General features: G+C 41.6%; 1 pseudogene; it reads right to left on the bottom strand.

Annotated features, from left to right (window-relative positions):
• Positions 1-18,632: 18,632 nt before the first annotated feature.
• On the bottom strand, positions 18,633-19,191 carry LOC106990650 (dual specificity protein phosphatase 18-like; annotated as a pseudogene).
• Positions 19,192-22,265: the final 3,074 nt, after the last annotated feature.

Consider the following 22,265-nt stretch of genomic DNA (forward strand, 5'->3'; position numbering starts at 1 on the left):
GAGAAGGAAATGGCAACCCACTCCAGTGATCTTGCCTGGAGAATCCCAGGGACGGGGGAGCCTGGTGGGCTGCAGTCTGTGGGGTCGCACAGAGTCAGACACGACTGAAGTGACTTAGCAGCAGCAGCAGCAGCTGGGAAAACTAGTCAACCATCTGTAAAAAGAATGAAACTAGAACACTTTCTAACACCATACACAAAAATAAACTCAAAATTGATTAAAGACCTAAATGTAAAACCAGAAACTATAAAACTCTTAGAGGAAAACATAGGCAGAACACTCTCTGACATAATCACAGCAAGATCCTCTATGACCCACCCACCTCCAAGAGTAATGGAAATAAAAGAAAAAATAAACAAATGGGACCTAATTAAACTTAAAAGCTTTTGCACAATGAAGGAAACTATAAGCAAGGTGAAAAGGCAGCCTTCAGAATGGGAGAAAATAATAGTAAATGAAGCAACTGACAAAGAATCTCAAAAATATACAAGCAGCTCATGCAGCTCAATACCAGAAAAGTAAACAATCCAGTCAAAAAATGGGCCAAAGAGCTCAACAGACATTTCTCCAAAGAATACATACAGATGGCTAACAAACAGATGAAAAGATGCTCAACATCACTCATTATCAGAGACACACAAATCAAAACCACAATGAGGTACCATCTCACACTGGTCAGGATGGCTGCCATCAAAAAGTCTACAAACAATAAATGCTGGAGAGGGTGTGGAGAAAAGGGAACCCTCTTACACTGTTGGTGGGAATGCAAACTAGTACAGCCACTATGCAGAACAGTGTGGAGATTCCTTTAAAACCTGGCGATAGAACTACCATACAACCCAGCAATCCCACTGCTGGCATATACACTGAAGAAACCAGAATTGAAAGAGACACATGTACCCCAGTGTTCATTGCAGCACTGTTTACAATAGTTAGGACATGGAAGCAACCTAGATATCCATCAGCAGACAAATGGATAAGGAAGTTGTGGTACATATACACAATGGAATATTACTCAGCATAAAAAAGAATGCATTTGGGTCAGTTCTAATGAGGTGGATGAAACTGAAGCATATTATACAGAGTGAGGTAAGTCAGAAAGAGAAATACCAATACAGTATACTAACACATATATGTGGAATTTAGAAAGACGGTAACAACGACCCTATATGCAAGACAGCAAAAGAGACACATATGTAAAGAACAGACTTTTGAACTATGTAGGAGAATGCGAGGGTAGGATGATATGAGAGAATAGCACTGAAACATGTATATTAGCATATGTGAAACAGATGTCCAGTGCAAGTTTGATGCACGAAGCAGGGCACTCAAAGTTGGTGCTCTGGAACAACCCAAAGGGACTGAAAGGTTGTTGCTGACCCACATAAAGACTCCGGGATTCTTGGCCTCCGGAGGAGAAGAATTCAATCCGGGGCCAGAGACGAAGCTTGATTGCTCAGAGCTTTTGTGTAATAAAGTTTTATTAAAGTATAAAGGAGATAGAGAAACCTTCTGACATAGGCATCAGAAGGGGGCAGAAAGAGTACCCCCCTGCTAGTCTTCAGCTGGATGTTATATAGTCACTAGCAGTCTGTTAATGAAAGAAAGGAATCTCTTAAAACTCAGAATGGCACCAGGCCCCTTACCCATAAGATATATTTTGGGATAATCTTGGCACCAGACGATTCATCCAGGGCCATAAAATGATTGACTTGAATCTTACAGAAGGGCAGATTACCATACAAATAGTTTTGTTTACATAGATTAGGGGAACAATATCTGAGTATAACATAGTAGTTTGTCAAGTAGGTTCTGAGCCTACTAGGCAAACCGACTTGAAGACAGAGTCTTCAAGTAAATGCATAGTACATTAACATAGCTTAAGACAAACATTTCCATTAGAAAAATACATTAGTTAACTCAAGGTTTGAGCATAGTTAACTTCAGGTGAGACCAGGTGTCATTATGGCAGCACAGTATTTTAACAGAAACCTTTTAAATTTGTATCAGTTCCGTTCAGTTCAGTCACTCAGTCGTGTCCAACTCTTTGCAACCCCATGACTCGCAGCATGCCAGGCCTCCCTGTGCATCACCAACTCCCGGAGTTCACTCAGATTCATGTCCATCGAGTCAGTGATGCTAAATATGTAGAGGAGGAAAAAAAATTCACTAGTTTGTTTCCTCCTGCCGCTTAAGAGAGATAAAAATGTCTGACACTTGCAGCCTATTTCCTCCATTTGGAGACCCCTGGCCTTCCTGCCTGTTACCCTCTCAGGATGGGGTGGGGAGAGAGGTGGGAGAGGGGTTCAGGATGGTGGGACACATGTACACCAGTGGCTGATTCATGTCAATGTATGGCAAAAACCACCGTGATATTGTAAATCAATTAGCCTCCAATTAAAATAAATTAATTTTTTTAAACCTATGGGAAAAATAAGTTCTTGGAATTGGTTTGCTGCATACATTACTCATGATCTGATCATGCTCAAACAAGCAGCAGTATTCTACCAATCAAAATAGAAGTTGTAGCTATCAAAATTTCAATTATGTGTCTATAAATACACAAAGTAACTGAATTACAAAATTTTTGTGACAGAGTGTCGAATGAGAAAAATAATAGCAATCATCATGGCAATACATGCTTTCTTTCTTTGCTACCCTCATTCACCAGATTTCAGAACTGTTGGAACTTTTAAGTCTTCCCATGGCATAGGATTTTTGTGAGTGTGCACAGAGCTCTCTAAATTATGGTTACATTTTTTCCAAAATCTACTGAAAATCTTTAGTCAAGTATTCAACAGATGGAGAATAAAAATATCTGGCTTTCAACACTGTAGTGATTGAAACAAAGCCTGTAAACAGAAGTCATTAAAACATATCCATACAAATGCAAGAGAAAAAACAAACAAAATAAATGATGAGACCTCAGATCATGCATGTGATTTAACTTTGAGCGTTATTGTATTTGGCGTATCTTGCTTAGGAAGAAGCTTTAGATAGCACTCCTATCATTAATTGGGTAAATCAATATATTCTTCACTAAATGAATTCAAATTGATGAATCTTATAATTTTGCACCTAAATTTCATGATATCCAAAAGAATCATTAAAAAGAGACAATTTGGGTGGGGGTTAAGTTTTGTCTGTAAAATATTTGTTGAAGATACCTGGAAGCAAAATAATAATACCTGCTTAAAATAAAACTACATGGGCGTAAATACTTATACATTTTAATATCCATAAACATAGAGTCTGGCATTGGAGTGTAAAATGAAGCAGGGCAAAGGCTAACAGAGTTTTGCCAAGAGAACACACTGGTCATAGCAAACACCCTCTTCCAACAACACAGGAGATGACTCTACATGTGGACATCACCAGATGGTCAATACCAAAATCAGACTAATTATATTCTTTGTGGCCAAAGATGGAGAAGCTGTATACAGTCAGCAAAAAAACAAGACCAGGAACTGACTGTGGTTCAGACCGTGAATTCCTCATTGCAAAATTCAGACTTAAATTGAAGAAAGTAGGAAAACCACTAGGCCATAAAGGTATGACCTAAATCAAATCCCTTACAATTATAAAATGAAAGTAACAGATTCAGGAGATTAGATCTGATAGACGGAATGCCTGAAGAACTATGGACAGAAGTACTTGACATTGTACAGGAGACGGTGACCAAAACCATCCCCAAGAAAAAGAAATGCAAAAAGGCAAAATGGTTCTCTGAGGAGGCCTTACAAATAGTTGAGAAAAGAAGTGAAAGGCAAAGGAGAAAAGGAAAGATATGCCCATCTGAATGCAGAGTTCTTTAAAGAATACCAAGGAGAGGTAAGAAAGCCTTCCTAAGTGAACAATGCAAAGAAATAGAGGGAAACAATAGAATGGGAAAGACTAGAGATCTCTTCAAGAAAATTAGAGATAAAAAGGGAATATTTCATGCAAAGATGGGCACAATAAAGGACAGAAATGGTGTGGACGTAACAGAAGCAGAAGATATTAAGAAGAGGTGGCAAAAATACACAGAAGTACTATACAAAAACAATCTTAATGACCTAGATAACCACAATGGTATTATCACTCACCTAGAGCCAGATATCTTGGAGTGTGAAGTCAAGTCCTCTTAGGAAGCATCACTATGAAAAAAGCTAGTGGAGCTGATGGAATTCCAGCTGAGCTATTTCAAATCCTAAAGGATGATGCTGTTAAAGTGTTGCGCTCAATATGCCAGCAAATATGGAAAACACAGCAGTGGCCACAGGACTGGAAAAGAGCAGTTTTCATTCCAATCCCAAAGAAGGGCAATGCCAAAGAATGTTCAAACTGCCACACAATTGCATTCATTTTACCCACTAGCAAAGTAATGCTCAAAATTCTCCAAGTCAGGCTTTAACAATACATGAACTGAGAAATTCCAGATGTTCAAGCTGGATTTAGAAAAGGCAGAGAAACCAGAGGTCAAATTGCCAATATCTTTTGGATCATAGAAAAGCAAGGGAGTTGCAAAAAAATAAAATCTATCTTTGCTTTATTGACTACACCAAAGCCTTTGACTGTGTGGATCACAACAAAGTGTGGAAAATTCTTCAATAGATGGGAATAGCAGACCAACTTACCTGCCTCCTGAAAAACTTGTATGCAGGTCAAGAAGCAACAGTCAAAACTGGACATGAAGAACAGGCTGATTCAAAATTGGGAAAGGAGTAGGTCAAGGCTGTATATTGTCACCCTACTTATTCAACTTATATGCAGAGTACATATGTGAAAAGCCAGGCTGGATGAAGCACAAACTGGAATCAAGATTGCTGGGAGGAATATCAATAACCTCAGATATGCAGATGACACCAACTTAATGGCAGAAATCAAAGAGGAACTGAAGAGCCTCTTTATGAAGGTGAAAGGAGAGAGTGAAAAAGCTGGCTTAAAACTCCACATTCAAAAAACGAAGATCATGGCATCCAGTCCCATCACTTCATGTTAAATAGATGGGGAAACAATGGAAACAGTGACAGACTTTATTTTCTTGGGCTCTAAAATCACTGCAGATGGTGACTGCAGCCATGAAATTAAAAGACACTTGCTTCTTGAAAGAAAAGCTATGACCAACCTAGATGGCATATTAAAAAGCAGAGACATTACTTTATCGACAAAGGTCAGTATAGTCAAAGCTATGGTTTTTCCAGTAGTCATGTATGGTTGTGAGAGGTGGACCATAAGGAAGGCTGAGTGCTGAAGAAAGGATGCTTTTGAGCTGTGGTGTTGGAGAAGACTCTTGAGAGTCCCTTGGACAGCAAGGAAATCCAATCAGTCCATCCTAAAGGAAATCAACCCTGAATATTCATTGGAAGGACTGATGCTGAGGCTGGAGCTCTAATACTTTGGCCACCTGATGCAAAGAACTGACTCATTGGAAAAGACCCTGATGCTTGGAAAGACTGAAGGCAGGAGAAGGGAACGACAGAGGACGAGATGGTTGGATGGCTTTACTGACTCGATGGACATGAGTTTGAGCAAGCTCCAGGAGATGGTGAAGGACAGGGAAGCCTGGCATGCTGCAGTTCATGGGGTCATGAAGAGTTGCACATGACCGAGCGACTGAACAACAACATTAAGCATAGAGATGAGAGGATCTGCCATTAGCAGAATTTGTTCAGAATCTATGAAAAGGGTAAATTTGCAACTAAAAATATTGTGGTCTAAAGATAGTCGATTGGTGTGTCAACAATTTCAAATTATCAACCACAAAAATGCAACTTTAAAGAAAATTACAGACAATTTTATTTAAAAATGATTAAAAGCAATAAAACCATATTAAAAGACATTCTTTAGATAAACATCACTGACACACTGTCAGTTGAAAGACATCTAGGAATCTAGTAAAAATATATAAATTACAAATATTAAACTATTTATATACCTGAAAATAATGTTATATGTCAGTTATACCTCAATTTTTTAAATGTGTAAGTATGTATAATAATTTTTGTTTATTTTTAACATCAAATTTATCAATGTAAAAATGTTTACATTTTACTGTAATATATACACACATGTATTACTTTTAGTTTTGATTTTATTCCTAATTAAACTATTTTTAGATCCATTGGTATAATGAAACCAAATCATTTATCAGTAAATATTTATCTTAGACCTTCCCCCTTTCACATTAGTCCTGGTTTGGACTAAAGTTATATTGTGACTGTAGTTATAAATGTATGATTTATACTCCCACAGGGCTGTCTAATGCAATTGTATTAAAATAGGCATCATAAGAGAGGCTGAAGAGATGCTCAATTTCCACTCAGCACCAAAGATCTTTTTATTTTCCCCTCTCTATCTTTTTTGCCTGATAGCTTTGGGGAACGAGGTTTGATGTTAGATCATCCTGCTGATGAAATCTCTCATTCCTTCCTACTATATTCCATCTTTATGACGCTCAAGGAAGATTTCTCACTCTAAAGTCCGCAAGGGTTATTTTTGTAAAGGTTAGGATATTTGCCCTGGGCCAGCACAGTGCCCCTTTCCCGAATGGTCACAGCCCACATAGCCCATGCAACTTTATTTGGATCAAATCCTAAATCAGAAAAGTCAGCTGGAGAAAGCCAGTAGCTATCCCCTTACAGCCCTCCTTTCTTTCTCTTCCCTCTCCCCACACTCACCACTTTTAATAAGCTACCATAGTAAGCAAAAAAGCAATAAAACCCTTTGTCACTAAATTATAAATAGGTAAGTGTCCTTCTTCATTAATGAATGTGCTTTAAACAGAAATGTTTTATAGTCTGGTTATTGTTTTTGTTGGTTTTTATTGCAGCCCTACTTTAATTACTTCCTAGTATGTTGCATAATGTTTCAAAAATGGATTGGTTCAGACCACTACAATGGGAGAGGTCCAGCATGCCTTCATACTTCTGTCATTTCGATTTTCAAGATTGTAATGATCATCACAATTTCCATTCCTGTTGCTTGTTCCACATTTCTGTTGCTTCTGTTCTAGAGTGTTACTCTATCTTGTACATGAGTTAGGGAATGCTAGTTGCCTAGAAATCTCAGGGGTTTAAACCATCAAAGCTGATTGCTGTTGCAAATCAAGCCCAGTTGGCTGGAGACTGGGGATGTGTGGTGGGTCTCTGCTCCACAGAGTATCCCAGAAACTCAGGCAGACTAAGACTTTGCTGTCTTCACAGACCACATGGAAAGTTGTAATGAGTCAAACCTAACTGACTAACTGATGGGCATCTGGTCCCATCACTTCATAGCAAATAGATGGGGAAACAAAATCACTGCAGATGGTGACTGCAGCCATGAAATTAAAAGTGCTTCTTGGAAAAAAAAAAAGTCATGAAAAACCTAGACAGCATATTAAAAAGCAGAGACATTACTTTATCAACAAAGGTCCATCTAATCAAAGCTATGGTTTTTCCAGTAGTCATGTATGGATTTGAGAGTTGGACCATAAGGAAGGCTGAGCGCTAAGTAATTGATGCTTTTGAACTGTGGTGTTGGAGAAGACTCTTGAGAGTCCCTTGGAGATCCAGCCAGTCAATCATAAAGGAAATCAATCTTGAATATTCACTGGAAGGATTGATGCTGAGGCGAAGCTCCAATACTTTGGCCACCTGATGCAAAGAACTGACTCATTGGCAAAGACCCTGATGCTTGGAAAGATTGAAGACAGGAGGAGAAGGGGATGACAGAGGGCAAGATGGCTAGATAGCATTACTGACTCAATGAACATGAGTTTGAGCAAGCTCCGGGAGATGGTGACGGGCAGGGAGGCCTGGTGTGCTGCAGTCCATGAGGTCACAAAGAATGGACATGACTGAGTGACTGAACAAGAAAAACAAACCTAAGAGTGGCCTACATAGCTTCCACCTACATTCCACAGACGAGCACTCAGTCACACTAAACTATCTAACTGCAAGGGAAGCTAGGAAATGTAGTTCAGCTGTGGGCCTGAGTGTTAGTCACTGAGTCATGTCCACCTCTTTGTGACCGCATGGACTGTAGCCCGCCAGGCTCCTCCATCCATGGGATTCTCCAGTCAAGAATACTGGAAAGGGTATTCCCTCTCCAGGGGATTCCATTCCCTTTCCAGGGGATCTTCCCAACTCAAGGATTGAACCCAGGTCTCCTGCACTGCAGGTAGATTCTTTACTGTCTGAGCCAATAGGAAGCTGTGGGGCTCAGAGGAAAGAAAATGAGTGTAGCCAGCAACCCACTAGCATCGGCCACAAACTAATTAGACCTAGTCACTGTAGTCATTAGAACTTCAGAATAGGCTAAAGGAACGCTTTCTGAAGAAAAAAAGCCTTAAAGTATAAGCTCACTGCCAAATGCACATTATGAGTTCTTATTAAATGATTTAAACTGCCTTTTAATTAATAGGGGAATTGGTAATTCATTTTAAGAAGTAGTAACATAACTTGTTTCAGAGAAGGCAATGGCACCCCACTCCAGTACTCTTGCCTGGAAAATCCCATGGACGGAGGAGCCTGGTAGGCTGCAGTCCATGGGGTCTCAAAGAGTCGGGCACGACTGAGCGACTTCCCTTTCACTTTCCACTTTCATGCACTGGAGAAGGAAATGGCAACCAACTCCAGTGATCTTGCCTGGAGAATCCCAGGGACTGGGGAGCCTGGTGGGCTGCCATCTATGGGGTTGCACAGAGTCAGACACGACTGAAGCGACTTAGCAGCAGCAGCAACATAACTTGTTTAGGGACTGAAAAAGTTTGTCTCTGAGAAAACGTGCAATTCAAATTGATTCCCCTTTGTCTTACTCCTTTTGAGTATTTATTTGACTGCCCATACACTCTGATTGCCCATTTGAAAATAACTGGCAAAGTTACCACAGTAGTAGAACTACTGTGAGCAAGAGTCCTTGAGAAGAAATGGAATATCCCTCCTGGTCAACAAGAAAGTCCGAAATGCAGTACTTGGGTGCAGTCTCAAAAATGACACAACGATCTTGGTTTCCAAAGCAAACCATCCAATAACACAGTAATCCAAGATCATGCCCCAACCCCTGATGGAGAAGAAGCTGAAGTTGAAAGTTGTTTTCATAACTTTTATTTGTACATGCTGCACCAATAGCCAGTTTACACATTCATTTATTTTTTCCAGCTGTAGTGAGATGTAATTAACAAAAAATTGTAATATATTTACAGTGTACAATGTGATGATTTGATGTACACATATACTGTGAAATGATAAACATGATCAAGTTCATTAATATATCTATCACCTTTCATGGTTACTTCCCCACATTTTTTCTTAAGAATGCTAAGATCTATTCTCTTAGTAGAGTTCAAATATACAATACAGATTAACTATAGTCATCATGCTAGACATTAGATCCTCAGAATTTATTTATCTTATGATTTAAAGTTTGTACCCTTTGACCAGTATCTCTTCATTTCCCTCAACCCCGAGCCTCTGGCAACCATGGCTGAACTGTTTCTGTGAGTTTTTTGTTTTTTACATTTCACATATAAGTGATACCATACAGCATTTATCTTTCTGTCTGGTTTATTTCACTTGGTATAATGCCCTCCAGTTTCACCATTGTTGTTGCAAGTGGCAGAATTTCCTTCTTTTTCACGGAAGAATAATGTTACATTGTGTATATATACATCGCATTTTCCTTATCTGCTTATCCATCAATGGACACTTGGGTTGCTTCCATAGCTTGGCTACTGTAAATAATGCTCCAGTGAACAAGTGGGCACAGGTATCTCCTCAAGACAGTGATCTCCGTTCTTTTGTATTTATATCCATAAGTGGGATTACTGGATCATGTGCTAGTTCTATTTTTTTCCAGGGGCTTCCATACTGTTTTCCACAGTGACTGCAGCAATTTACATTCTCACCAACAAAGCATAAGGGTTCCCTTTCCTCTATATCCTTGCCAACACTTATTTCCTGTCTCTTTGATAGGTGACAGCCTTATTTATTCACTTACGCATCTGTTCTTCACTTACCTATTGAGCAGGTACCAGAGCTGGGCACTGTCTTAGATACTAAGGATCCCAAGAAGGACAAGATGGACAAGGTCTCTGACTCATAGAACCTGCATTCCTGTGGAGAAGACATTCAACAAGCAGATATATGAATGGGTAGATTTTATATGTATTTATTACATATATTAATAACATCTATAATAACAATAATATATATCACAGGTAAGGCCAATTTCGTGACTTTTCCTGCCTCACCAACAGCCCTATATAAACATCTACATTCTACCTCTTTGAGCATTCAGCACTTTAGGAAAATTCTTCCTATTGGTGAACAAAAGGGCTAGAGCATAATAGAAGGAAACAAAGTTCATTAAATGACTGGAAGACACATACAAGTGTCATATTTTTCCATTTTCAAATTATTTTAGAATCTCATCCTCCTCACCACCCAAAACAAGACACCAGGGCCCCAAGTTGTTGCTACTTGAGTTTTTTCTCCTCTTTCCATCACATGAACACAAATATATAGAATTCTAAAGGCCCTGAGAGATCATCTTCTCTCATCATGTTATTTTACAAATGAGAAGAGTTAGGTTTAGAAACAGAAAGCAATTTGCCTGAAATTACAGAAGTAGTTGGGGGAAGAGCTGGACTGGATTTCCACTTTAGTTTTACATCCCTGGGAGAGCACAATAGAGAGTAACAACCTATTTTATAATACTAATGAGAAAACACCGGTGGACTCAGCTACATAAAATCCGACTTTGAGGTTGTAAACTAGAAAATTGAAAAGCCTATTGAAAGTCATTTTATTTCTTTTTCTCCATGCCCTTTTTAAGGAAGGAGACAGATTTCCTTCACAAAGTTGAATGACTCTCTGACATGGTAGGGAACTAAATCTAAGCTGAAAATTGAGAAAACAAGACACTTGAGGAAAAAAGTTAAAATCAGTATAGTCCCCCTAAACACAAGCCAGCTGGTGTGTTTCTAAACTCTGCCTTCATAATGATTGAAATAGTCAACACTTCACAAAATAGGTAAGAGGAAGTAAACAAAATTTAAAAGCAAACAAATAAAAAAACAATATGTAAGAGAAAGTCAACAAATTTCTAAGCAACACATGAGAAAACTTTCCCGAGGATCAGAAAGGGCAAATTAAAATATCAGGATATTATTATTATTTTACCTGTGAACATAGTGTTTCTAATGATAATTTGCAGTGCTTGTGAGGGTTGGTAAGACGGGAACACTCATCATCAGAGCTTAGTGGGTCTGTCTATTTGGACAACCATTCTGGAAGGTACTTCTCCAGGAAAATATACCAGGAGTCCTGAAATGTTCCTGTCCTTTGACTCAGAAATGCACTCTTAGGAAATGGTCCTAAGGAGATAATCAGAGATTCAACTAAAGATTTATATGCAAGGACACTCATCACTGTGCTCTTCATGATGGCAATACATACATATTTTTAATACATATATGTACATTTATATAACAGACTAAACATCCAACAAAAAAGCCATGAGTAAATGAAGTATGGTATATATATATTGCATGGATTTTTGTATGGTTATTAATGATATGGGAGAAAACATTCGCAATATAAAGTTAAATCAGAGATTCTCAACTGGGGGTGACTCTGCCTACCAAGGGACATTTGGCCACGTCTGGAGTCATTTTTGGTCACCAAAGCTGGTGGAGGGGCACTACTGGCAGCTAGTGAGTTGAAGCCAGGGATGCTGCTAAATAGCCTATAACCCTCTCCCCTCATGACAAAGAATTATCCTGTCAATAGTGCCACAGTTGAGAAACTGTCGGACAGATAAGACATGTACAATGCTATGAATGCTGACAAATTCCAAGCTTTAAGAGGATAAAACGAGGACATCACCTGGTGATAAAATTATGAGTGAGGTTTATTTTCTTCTTTATACTTTACTTTCTTAAATATTCTACCATGAACATGTATTATTCATACAGTCAATTTAAATTTTTAAAATAATCCTTCAAAAGCTCTCTGCAGCCTCTTACATTAAATGAGGTTCCTCACCTCTACCCTCAGGATCATGCATAATTTGGCCCTGCCTGACCTCTGGAAACCTTGCTTCTCCCCACTTTTCATGAAGAACTCTCCACTTTAATTAGACAGATTTCTCCCACATCGCCCAGTCCATCCTGCTCATTTGCTCATCTCCTTGATCACCTGTGACATGGGATAATTGCCACCTCATGGGATTGTTGAGAGGATCAAACGAGATAAAATGTGCAGAAGTATTTTCTAATTGTTGAGTCCACAAACGTTAGTTTTCACTCTGTCACCAGGCTCACCTTCCCTCCAGCTGAACTAAACCCATCCATGATTCAGTTTCTAACTCATGAATCTCTTTTTCTATCAAGTCTCTCCTGGTTTCCTCCAGGCTGTTTTGGGGAACAGTGAACCCTACAACTTTGCCACCCTAAGAAAAGAAAAGTTGAAATGAAAGCATAGTTTCCCAAAGTAAGTTCATTGGAACCCTAGTCTCATGAGACATCAGTCAAGGTTATGTCAGGAAACAAATGGTACTTCAAATTGGGCAATTGGAGGAAAGTTTAACAATGGGCTAGTCACAGAGATGGGGGGAAATGTAGGGAAACCATCCCCAGGGGAAAGACTGTGGAATGATTTACTGAGAGGGAAACAGCCCTAGAGAGAAGGTTCCACATAGGAATTGGGACTTCTGTTCACAGACACAGCCAACTGTAAGTGACACAGCATAGTGAGAGCCAGAGAATAAACACCCTAACTCTATTCTCCTTACTCCCTCTAATCACATATAGGTGGGCCTTATTGGCCAAGCAAACCCAGACATCAAGGTATTTATCAATCAGGGTTCTCCAGAGAAGCAGAAACAGAGACTAATTTTAAGAAATTGGGTCATGTGGTTGGGGTCGGGGGATGGGGGTGTGATGAATACCAAAACCTTCCTCAAGAAACCTCAATATTTGCTCTTAAGGCCTTCAGCTGATTGGGTGAGGCCCACCCACACTATGGAAAGTAATCTGCTTTACTTAAAGTGCATGGATTATAGAAGTTAGCCACATCTATGCAATACCTTCAGTAACATCTCGATTCACTGTAACCATGAGAGAGGTCAAGGGGGGCCTGTTGATATTTTCATACAGGTCAGCCTCCCTTGTAGCACCAACCAGAGTGAAGGAGTGTTGAGGGCAGGCCTGGAGGAGCAAAGAGGAGACTGAAGCTCTCCAGCACAGTTTTAACAGCCATCCTGTAAGCAAAACTGTCACACAGTTAAAAAAATTTTTTTGAGAAACACTGAGTTAAACAAAGTTAAACCAATTATATTCCTGGTCAAATGACTATTATATTTTACCCGGAATGTAGAGGGGAGGCACTGTAAACAGGAGAGGTGGGATGCACAAAGGCTTATGGGTTAATAGATGGGTATAAATATGCACTTAAGGATGCCAATGGGCTTATGGAGCTGGAGTAGGATGCCCAAGTGGAGGAGGGCAGGCAAGAGGGCCATTAAGTGGAGGAGTTTACAGGCTGAGGACTTCAGCGTATATAATTAGGAGGTTTAATTTTATTCAAGAGGTAATTGAGTTATTCTGGGCTCCTTAGAATGGGAGTAACCAAATCCAAATAAAAGCCGAAAAAAAGTATTCATGTTGCTCTGTGTAGGATGCATAGGAATAAAGATAAGAAACTAAGAAGCCAGAAAGGAGGCAGCTGATGCACTGTGGATCTAAGGTAGCCATGGAATATTAGAGATTATGGCGGGAATGAAAAGGAAGCATGAGAGCCAGGAAAGTCTCCAGAGGAAAAATGCTGAGCTGAAGGCTTGAAGTAGAAAGGAAATGAGGGAGATACTGTGAAAGTTGGGAAATAATTGCAGTGTTATTTAACCATAATTAAAGACATAGGATACCCATGCAGTCCATCCAGTTCCAATCAGCAACCAGTTCTCTCATCGTCAACAAAAATTAGCAGATGCTTCATGAGAGAGATTGAAATAACACAACCCCCAGCCATTCTACTGCGCCACTGGAGGGCCAGTTCTTATAATAATATAATAACTGAGACCAAAATTGCAGAAGCTTCTTGAGGAAAAATCTCAGAAGCGAATAAACTCATAATAGGAAATAATTAGTGTAATTGAAGAAAACTGTAGAAGGATGTGTTAATAGATGCAATAAGAGAGTGTCTTTCATGATTGCAATTGATGAGGACCTACACACTCTAGTGGGTTTCCCGGTGGCTCAGACGGTAAAGAATCTGCCTGCAATGCAGGAGACCTGGGTTCAATCCCTGGGTTGGGAAGATCCCCTGGAGAAGGGAATGGCTCTCCATTCCAGTATTCTTGCCAAGAGGATTCCACTGACAGAGGAGCCTGGGAGTTGCAAAGAGTATGACACAACTGAGCAACTAACACTTCCCACACTCCAGCAGGCAAAACATTAGGAACCATGGAAGAAAGGCAATGTGCATTTTTCCCCACAAAGTACTTTGGTCTCCCATGCTGGCCCCTGAGCCTTTCATGGAAATACATAAAGCTGTGTCCCACTCTCCATCACAGCCTCCGATGAGGACAGAGGTAAAGCCCTACTCTCTCCAACCACCCAACCTGCCACAGTGGATAGGGAAGACCCGGGAAGGAGGTTCTGGCACCTAACATTGCCCAGAAAAATGGCCACTGTTCTTAGAGTTGGATGGTACAAGCCCTGGCTGTGCCTCTTAACTCGAGCAAATGCCCTCACACCTCAGAACCTACTTCCTCACCTTTAGAATGGAAATAACTTGGAGTGATACGTGATTACATAAAATAATGTAACTGGAAACATTTCATGGACCGAAAAATGTAATCCAGTTTATCATTACTCACTGGGATCAGTTTGCTATGAACAGTCACCCCAACTTCCATTGGCACCACCTTGAGCAGCAAGAGGCATTTGGAGCTTGAGACTTGTGTACCCTGAGAGCCACAGACAGATTCTCTAGGGTCCCCAGTGAGTGGGAGCAAAGTACCAATGACCCAGAGCTGGGTTTCCTCCCTTATTCCTACCTGGTTTCCATGGAAATCCCTAGTCATACTTTCAAAGATTCATTGGACCTGCCATCCTGACATAATAGAAACACAAAAATAGGTTTTAATATAGTTTGAATTAAGCATTTCCATTAATTGCTATTATAGAATTTTTCTGCCATTTAATAAAGAAAAAAGCAAACAGCAGTAATTTTCACCAAAGGTCAGTGATCAAGAACATACAGGTGTTTTCTTCTCTCTCAGAACGGCTTGAACTTGCCTGATAAAATACCATCTCCCCTGAGTAAGAAGTTACTGTTTTCTCAGAAGACATGGCAGAAAACTAGAAAATGTCAACTGTGATGGAAGTTCTCTTTACAGAGGGCCTGAGATTAAGAAGAAATCATGAGCTCTGTCCTCTTGCTACATCAATCACTAAAGATTAAGAGGGATCCAAGACCCAGTCATTACCAATAATATCAAGGTAGCCCAGTCAGCGAGTTATGTTAGCAACACCAAGGGTTCTATAAAATTGAGAGTACATTTCAGACTCTTAGAGTCTGTGCATGTGATAACCCCCAGAGAGCTCATTGAGCACTGACAATGGAGGCTAGGCACCAGGCGGAACCCTCCCTGCATCAGCTTACTGAATTCTCATAAAACCCTCCCTTTTTTAAATCTGTCACAATCTTATTCAAAATCATCAAAAACTGGAAACAACCCAGATATCCTTCAACAGGTGAATGTAAAACAAACTGCAGCAGATCCATTCAATGAAATACAACATGTCCATAAAAAGCAACATGTATAAATCTCAGACATACTCAAAGAAGCCAGTCTCCAGAGGTTATATCCTCTATGGTGGTCTATATATGTGACCTTCTGGAAAAGCAGAGGAACCACAGATCAAATTGCCAACATCCACTGGATCATCATGGAGAACGCAATAGCACCCCACTCCAGTACTCTTGCCTGGAAAATCCCATGGACGGAGGAGCCTGGTAGGCAGCGGTCCATGGGGTCGCTAAGAGTTGGACACGACTGAGTGACTTCACTTTCACTTTTCACTTTCGTGCATTGGAGAAGGAAATGGCAACCCACTCCAGTGTTCTTGCCTAGAGAATTCCAGGGACAGGGGAGCCTGGTGGGCTGCCGTCTATGGGGTCACACAGAGTCAGACACGACTGAAGTGACTTAGCAGCAGCAGCAGCAGCTGGATCATCAAAAAAGCAAGGGAATTCCAGGAAAACATCTACTTCTGCTTCACTGACTACACTGAAGGCTTTGAGTGTGTGAATCACAACAAACTATGGTAAAGTCTAAAAGAAAAGAGAATACCAGACCACCTTATCTGCTTGCTGAGAAACCTGTATGCAGGTCAAGAAGCAACAGTTAGAACCAGACATGGAACAATAGACTGGTTCCAAATTGGGAAAGAGTTCATCAAGGTTGTATGTTGTCATCCTGCTTATTTAACTAATATGCAGAGTACGTCATGTGAAATGCCAGGATGGATGAAGCACAAATTGAAATCAAGACTGCCTCTTGATGAGAGTGAAAAAGGAGAGTGAAAAGTCTGGCTTAAAACTCAACATTCAAAAAACTAAGATCATGGCATCCAGTCCCATCACTTCACGGCAAACAGATAGGGGGAAAATGCAAACAGTGATAGACTTTATTTTCTTAGGCTCCAAAATCACTGCAGATAGTGACTGCAGCCATGAAATTAAAAGATGCTTGCTCCATGGAAGAAAAGCTATGACAGATCTAGATAGCATATTAAAAAGGCAGAGACATCACTTTTCCAACAAAGGTCCATATAGTCGAAGCTATGATGTTTTCAGTAGTGATATATGGATGTGAGAGTTGGACCATAAAGAAGGTTAAGAGCCAAAGAATTGATACTTTGGAAGCATGGTGTTGGAGAAGACTCCTGCAAGTCCCTTGAACAGCAAGGAAATCAAACCAGTCCAGGCTAAAGGAAACCAACTCTGAATATTCATTGAAAGGACTGATGCTGAAGCTCAAGTTCTAATACTCCAGCCACCTGATGTGAAGAACTGACTCATTGGAAAAGACCCTGATGCTGGGAAAGATTGAAGGCAGGAGGAGAAGCGGGCAACAGAGGATGAGATGGGTGGATGGCATCACCAACTCTATGGACGTGAATTTGAGCAAGCTCCAGGAGATGGTGAAGGACAGGGAAGCCTGGCGCGCTTCAGTCCACAAAGTCACAAGAAGTCAGACACAACTGTGCAACTAAACAGCCACAACGGGGAAAGGCAAATCTATAGGGATGGAGAACAGAGAACTGTTTGCCAGAGGTTGGAGTGGGGCAAAGGGGTGGCATAATTTCTCTGTTTCCTGATTGTGGAGGTAGTTACACAAATGTGTCAAAACTCACAGAACTTTATGTAGAAGAAAGTTCATTTCATGGTATGTTAACTTAAACATTTTAGAAATTGAAACAAAATATACCCAAATAAACTTCTCTCTAAGAAAAATGCTTTCAAAGAAATTTTCCACCTGGGTTTCTTCCAGATAGGTTTCTTCTGCTTTGTGGAGGCCTCCCCACACTAGCCCTGTCATTTGTGGGTCTGTTTATTCATGGAGAAAGTGAGATCAGTCTCCCTTGATCCTAAAATGACACCCATGGGCAGGCACTTCGTGGAAGTGGCAGAGCAGTGGGTTTGGAGAGAAGGGGAATTTGGCCTCCACGGGGTTCTGAACCCATACATGGCAGTTGTGCTTTTGTTTGAAAACCCATGGGTTAAAATAGATGGTCTTGACCCAGATCCTTGCACAACTGGAGGGTTGGAACAACTACTAATAGGGCCCATTCATTCATCCCTCAGGCACATGCCGCTGTGGACCCTCGTGGCCAGCCAGGCCAGTCCATAGCTCCAGCCTTCTGGGCCAAGGCCTGTGCAAGGAACCTCTGAGGCCCAACACCAGACCTGCTCTCCACACATGCCCTGAGACAGAGACCACTGCCATCTTTCATCAAAAGCTGGAGGAGCGCTTGCCATGTACAGTGGTGCTAAATATATATATATATATATTTTTTTAATTTTATACAACTGAATGCTTCCTTTGCAAACTATCTTATGCATAAGTACAATCTAGAGAACCAGAGTTGGGCCCTGGTGGCTGAAGGTGGATGCAGGGTTGGCTTGGGGCCCCCCAGGGCTTCTGGAGCACTGCTTGAAGTCTACTTACCCAAGAGGTTGGCACTTACTGTGAGAAGCATGAGAGGCGCCATGATGCTTAAGGCTGGCTTCAGGTTCAAAAGAATGAGACAGGAGTGTGGCGGACTCATTCCTGGGTTAGTTGGCTGTGGGGAGGACTGCAGGATTCCAGGTTCGCCACATGCATTGGGCACTGGTCCCCTTGACATGGGCACCACATGGTTCAGCATCTGTCACTCACTGGGTAGGAAACTTATCTTCACTATCTTACATTTAGTAAGCTGAATCTTTAAAAATATGAACGATAAGATTAAGAGCTACAGCACTCTTCCTTTTTCGGTGCCCTTACAAAAGGCATCATCTAGTTCTTCTGTATCAACAAAAGAAAAATGTTTAAGCAGAGATCTTGGTGGAGGATCAGTGGCAGATCTCTACTTCTGACCCCAGGGCTGGCAGAATGTCTCACAGTGGAACCATCAGACAGATTTCCCTCTCCTTGATGTCAGGGATCATGTCCATGGGGGAAGTGACCGTGGTCATGGTGTTCTTGCCAAACAGCTGGAACTCATAGTAGATGAGCTGTTCCCAAAAGCCATTTTTGGGCTGGAGGATGAGCTGGCAGGACTTGGTCCATGTGTGGGCGTCCAGCAGGGCCATGGCCTGGTACTTCATGATAGGTGAGACAGGGGGTGGCAGAGGGGCTCAGCCAGCAGCACATCACGGCAGGGTAGGGCCCTGCTTCCTCTCCACCTTGTGATGTGGTCTGCTGTGGGGTCGAAGTCACAGAGCTGCAAAGTAGGTGTGTCGGCCACAGGCACCTGCACGTAGTGGATGTCCTCAGATTAGGTGCTCACCGTCCTCCCTGAGAGGCTGAGGACTGTGCTGATGTGGTTGCTGGAGAGTACGAGCTTATTGCTGGCAGCCACCCTGCTGCTGATGTACAGGCTGCTCCTGACGGTGAGAGGCCACTGACAGAGGGCTGCCAGAACTGAAACAGGAAAGCCCATGGGGATGCTGTCATCCAACTGGTCGGTCAGCAGCCAGTGAGACATAAAAGGCTGCATCTTCCTGCTAGGCTGTGTCCATGGAACACACTCTCACATAAGCAGGAGGGTAAGTTCACTTAGGTAGCAACTTTGGGTCTCCGGGTGAGAGAAGACCCATCATGACCAGGGAGCCACTATCCCCGCTGCCCACAGCGCCAGTTTCCGTAGCACTGATCCCTTGTTGCAGAGAGGAATGGGCCTTGCTGGGTCTCTGGAGAAACGCTGGCCTCGTCTCCCTGTCCTGGAGCTGCTGGGCCTGAATTCATCTGGTTACCTGCCCTGCGATCATGCAGGGACTGCAGCAGTCAGTCAAGAAGTAGGGTCTGCTCCGCACCGCAGCCCACTCCTTCTCACCCATCCCATCTCCATGGCAATGCTGAATTCTCACAAAAATCTCTTTGTGATTCCTTGCCTCCATTCTACAAGGAAGGAATCAGAGGTGAGAGAGTTAAGTAAAATAGCTGACGCCCAAAAAGAGAATAAGGAGCAAAGCTATCATACTGGTGTGGACAGGTAGCATGAGAATTCCAAGGTCAAAGTAGCCTGTCCATAAATTCAGGGTGATTATCACCAGCATCTCAAAGTTCTTGCACTGAACTCTTCCTGCTCACACAGACCCTCAAAAACATCCTCCCACCCCAAAGTATCAATAAAAGCCTTCAAAAGATGCCTCTCCTGTCCCCATGGACTGGTTTGTCAGCACCTACCATTTTCACAGTCCTTTCGCCTGGAGAAGGGAATGGCTACCCACTCCAGTATTCTCACCTGGAGAATCCCATGGTCAGAGGAACCTGGCAGGCTTCAGTCCGTAGGGTTGAAGAGCTCAAGAGACGACTGAGCGACTAACATACATTCCTTGCATCGATGTCTTTCCTAATGCAGCCACTAGGGGGAGACTCAAAGCTGACATGGCTGATAGACATCTTGGAACATCCTTGCCCGCGTCCCCTCCTTGTCCCAGAGTTGCCAGTTTTGAAAATGTCATTGTGGTCCTGCGTGCCACAGAGAAATGGGGACACTGGCCCTTGTCCTTTCACAGTGATGCCCATTGTCACATGGACCTTGAGGCAGCTCATCCAGTGTCTGATTCTCCCCTTTCTCATGAAGATTCAAAATCTGACCCTTCTTTTAGCTTTCCCCAGTCCCCTCCGCTGTACCTCAAGCACAAAAGCAAGCCACAAGAGGGCAGTATAGCGAAGTCAGCTTATACTAGGGTATTTTCCAGAGTATCTTTCATAATTAAAACTTCTATAATTCAAGAATAACTTTCCTGTAGGACTGACAAAGAATAGCACCATGCAGTTCTGTTTATCAGCTACCACAGCAGTAGTATCATTTCCAATTAGTTCACCAGCTTTATTTTTTTTAATTTATTTTTAAAATTTTAAAATCTTTAATTCTTACATGCGTTCCCAAACATGAACCCCCCTCCCACCTCCCTCCCCACAACATCTCTCTGAGTCATCCCCATGCACCAGCCCCAGGCATGCTGCACCCTACGTCAGACATAGACTGGCGATTCAATTCTTACATGATATTATACATGTTAGAATGCCATTCTCCCAAATCATCCCACCCTCTCCCTCTCCCTCTCCCTCTCCCTCTGAGTCCAAAAGTCCATTATACACAGCTGTGTCTTTTTTCCTGTCTTGCATACAGGGTCGTCATTGCCATCTTCCTAAATTCCATATATATGTGTTAGTATACTGTATTGGTGTTTTTCTTTCTGGCTTACTTCACTCTGTATAATTGGCATTAAACATGTGTGATTATTTTCTTTTCTCATTTGGGGAGGTCCAAATTATTTCAGATTTTGTCCTATAAATGAGATATTTTAAGTATGTTTTTAATCACATTATTTCATATTTAAATAATCCAAAATCACATAAGGCTATATATATACACATGAATATTTCAGCCCTTTCCACTTTCCCCCTAGTTCTAAAGAAGGACTCTTACTTGGGAGTTAAGTGTCAAGTTTCTCCTATTGAGTGTGAAATCTGGGAAATGAGATTATTTTTAGAGAAATAAAGATAGATTACCCACCCCAGAAGCCCAAATGTATCACAGAGAGTCAGATGCTGGGAGCACTAGTTTTAGGAAGACATCACTGTGCATGAACATAGGGATGGAAAAGAAGGAGTAAGTGAATGAGGGAATATCACAGTGATGACGGGAAAGTTTAGATGACAGGACAAGAAAGAGATCTTTAGCTCTATACTTGACTGGAGACTCATAGTCAAGAGACCAAAAAGCCATGTCTTTTTGTTCCATGGAAGTTTTCAAAGACTATAGCGAAAATGGGAAGAGAACATTTTATATTTTCATGAGCAACTTCCAGAGAGTTCTTAGGAGTGCTGCTACAAGGCATTATAGAAAGACTGAGAAGAATAAAGATGTCTAAAGAAGATGCACCCAAGTACTGTGTGGATCACAACAAACTGTGGAAAATTCTTAAAGCGATGGGAATACCAGACCACCTGACCTACCTCTTGAGAAATCTGTATGCAAGTCAAGAAGCAACAGTTAGAACTGGACATGGAACAACAGACTGGTTTAAAATCAGGAAAGGAGTACACCAAAGCTGTATATTGTCACTCTGCTTATTTAACTTATATGCTGCCGGAGTCCAGCCCTGGTGGATCCAGGGAATTCGAAGCTGGGACGGCGTTGGCGAGGAGAACTTATTTATGTATTAATATAGAAATATAAGATTAGACCAGGAAGAAATAGTGTAGTAGGAAAATCAAGTGGAGAAAGAAGGCTGAATAACTTGGTTTACGTGGGAAGCCAATAAAGTTCCAGACAAGGAGCTTGCACCATCTACGTTAGGCCCCCGGGGTCCTCTTGAATATCGGGGGTGCCCCGCCTTGGGCTCCCCCTCGCATGGATCTTAAAAGCCGGGACAAGTAAGCAGACATGGTGAGCCTCCACACCCCACATGGGAATTCAGCCAGAAATTAGAGAGGAGACACGGGGAAACCAGTCCAGTGACTGGCCCCATCCTCTATTGTTCAGAAGGCCTTTTATACTTTTGATAAAACATGGA

The sequence above is a fragment of the Ovis aries genome, chromosome X, assembly GCF_016772045.2.
Source record: "Ovis aries strain OAR_USU_Benz2616 breed Rambouillet chromosome X, ARS-UI_Ramb_v3.0, whole genome shotgun sequence".
Lineage (NCBI taxonomy): Eukaryota > Metazoa > Chordata > Mammalia > Artiodactyla > Bovidae > Ovis > Ovis aries.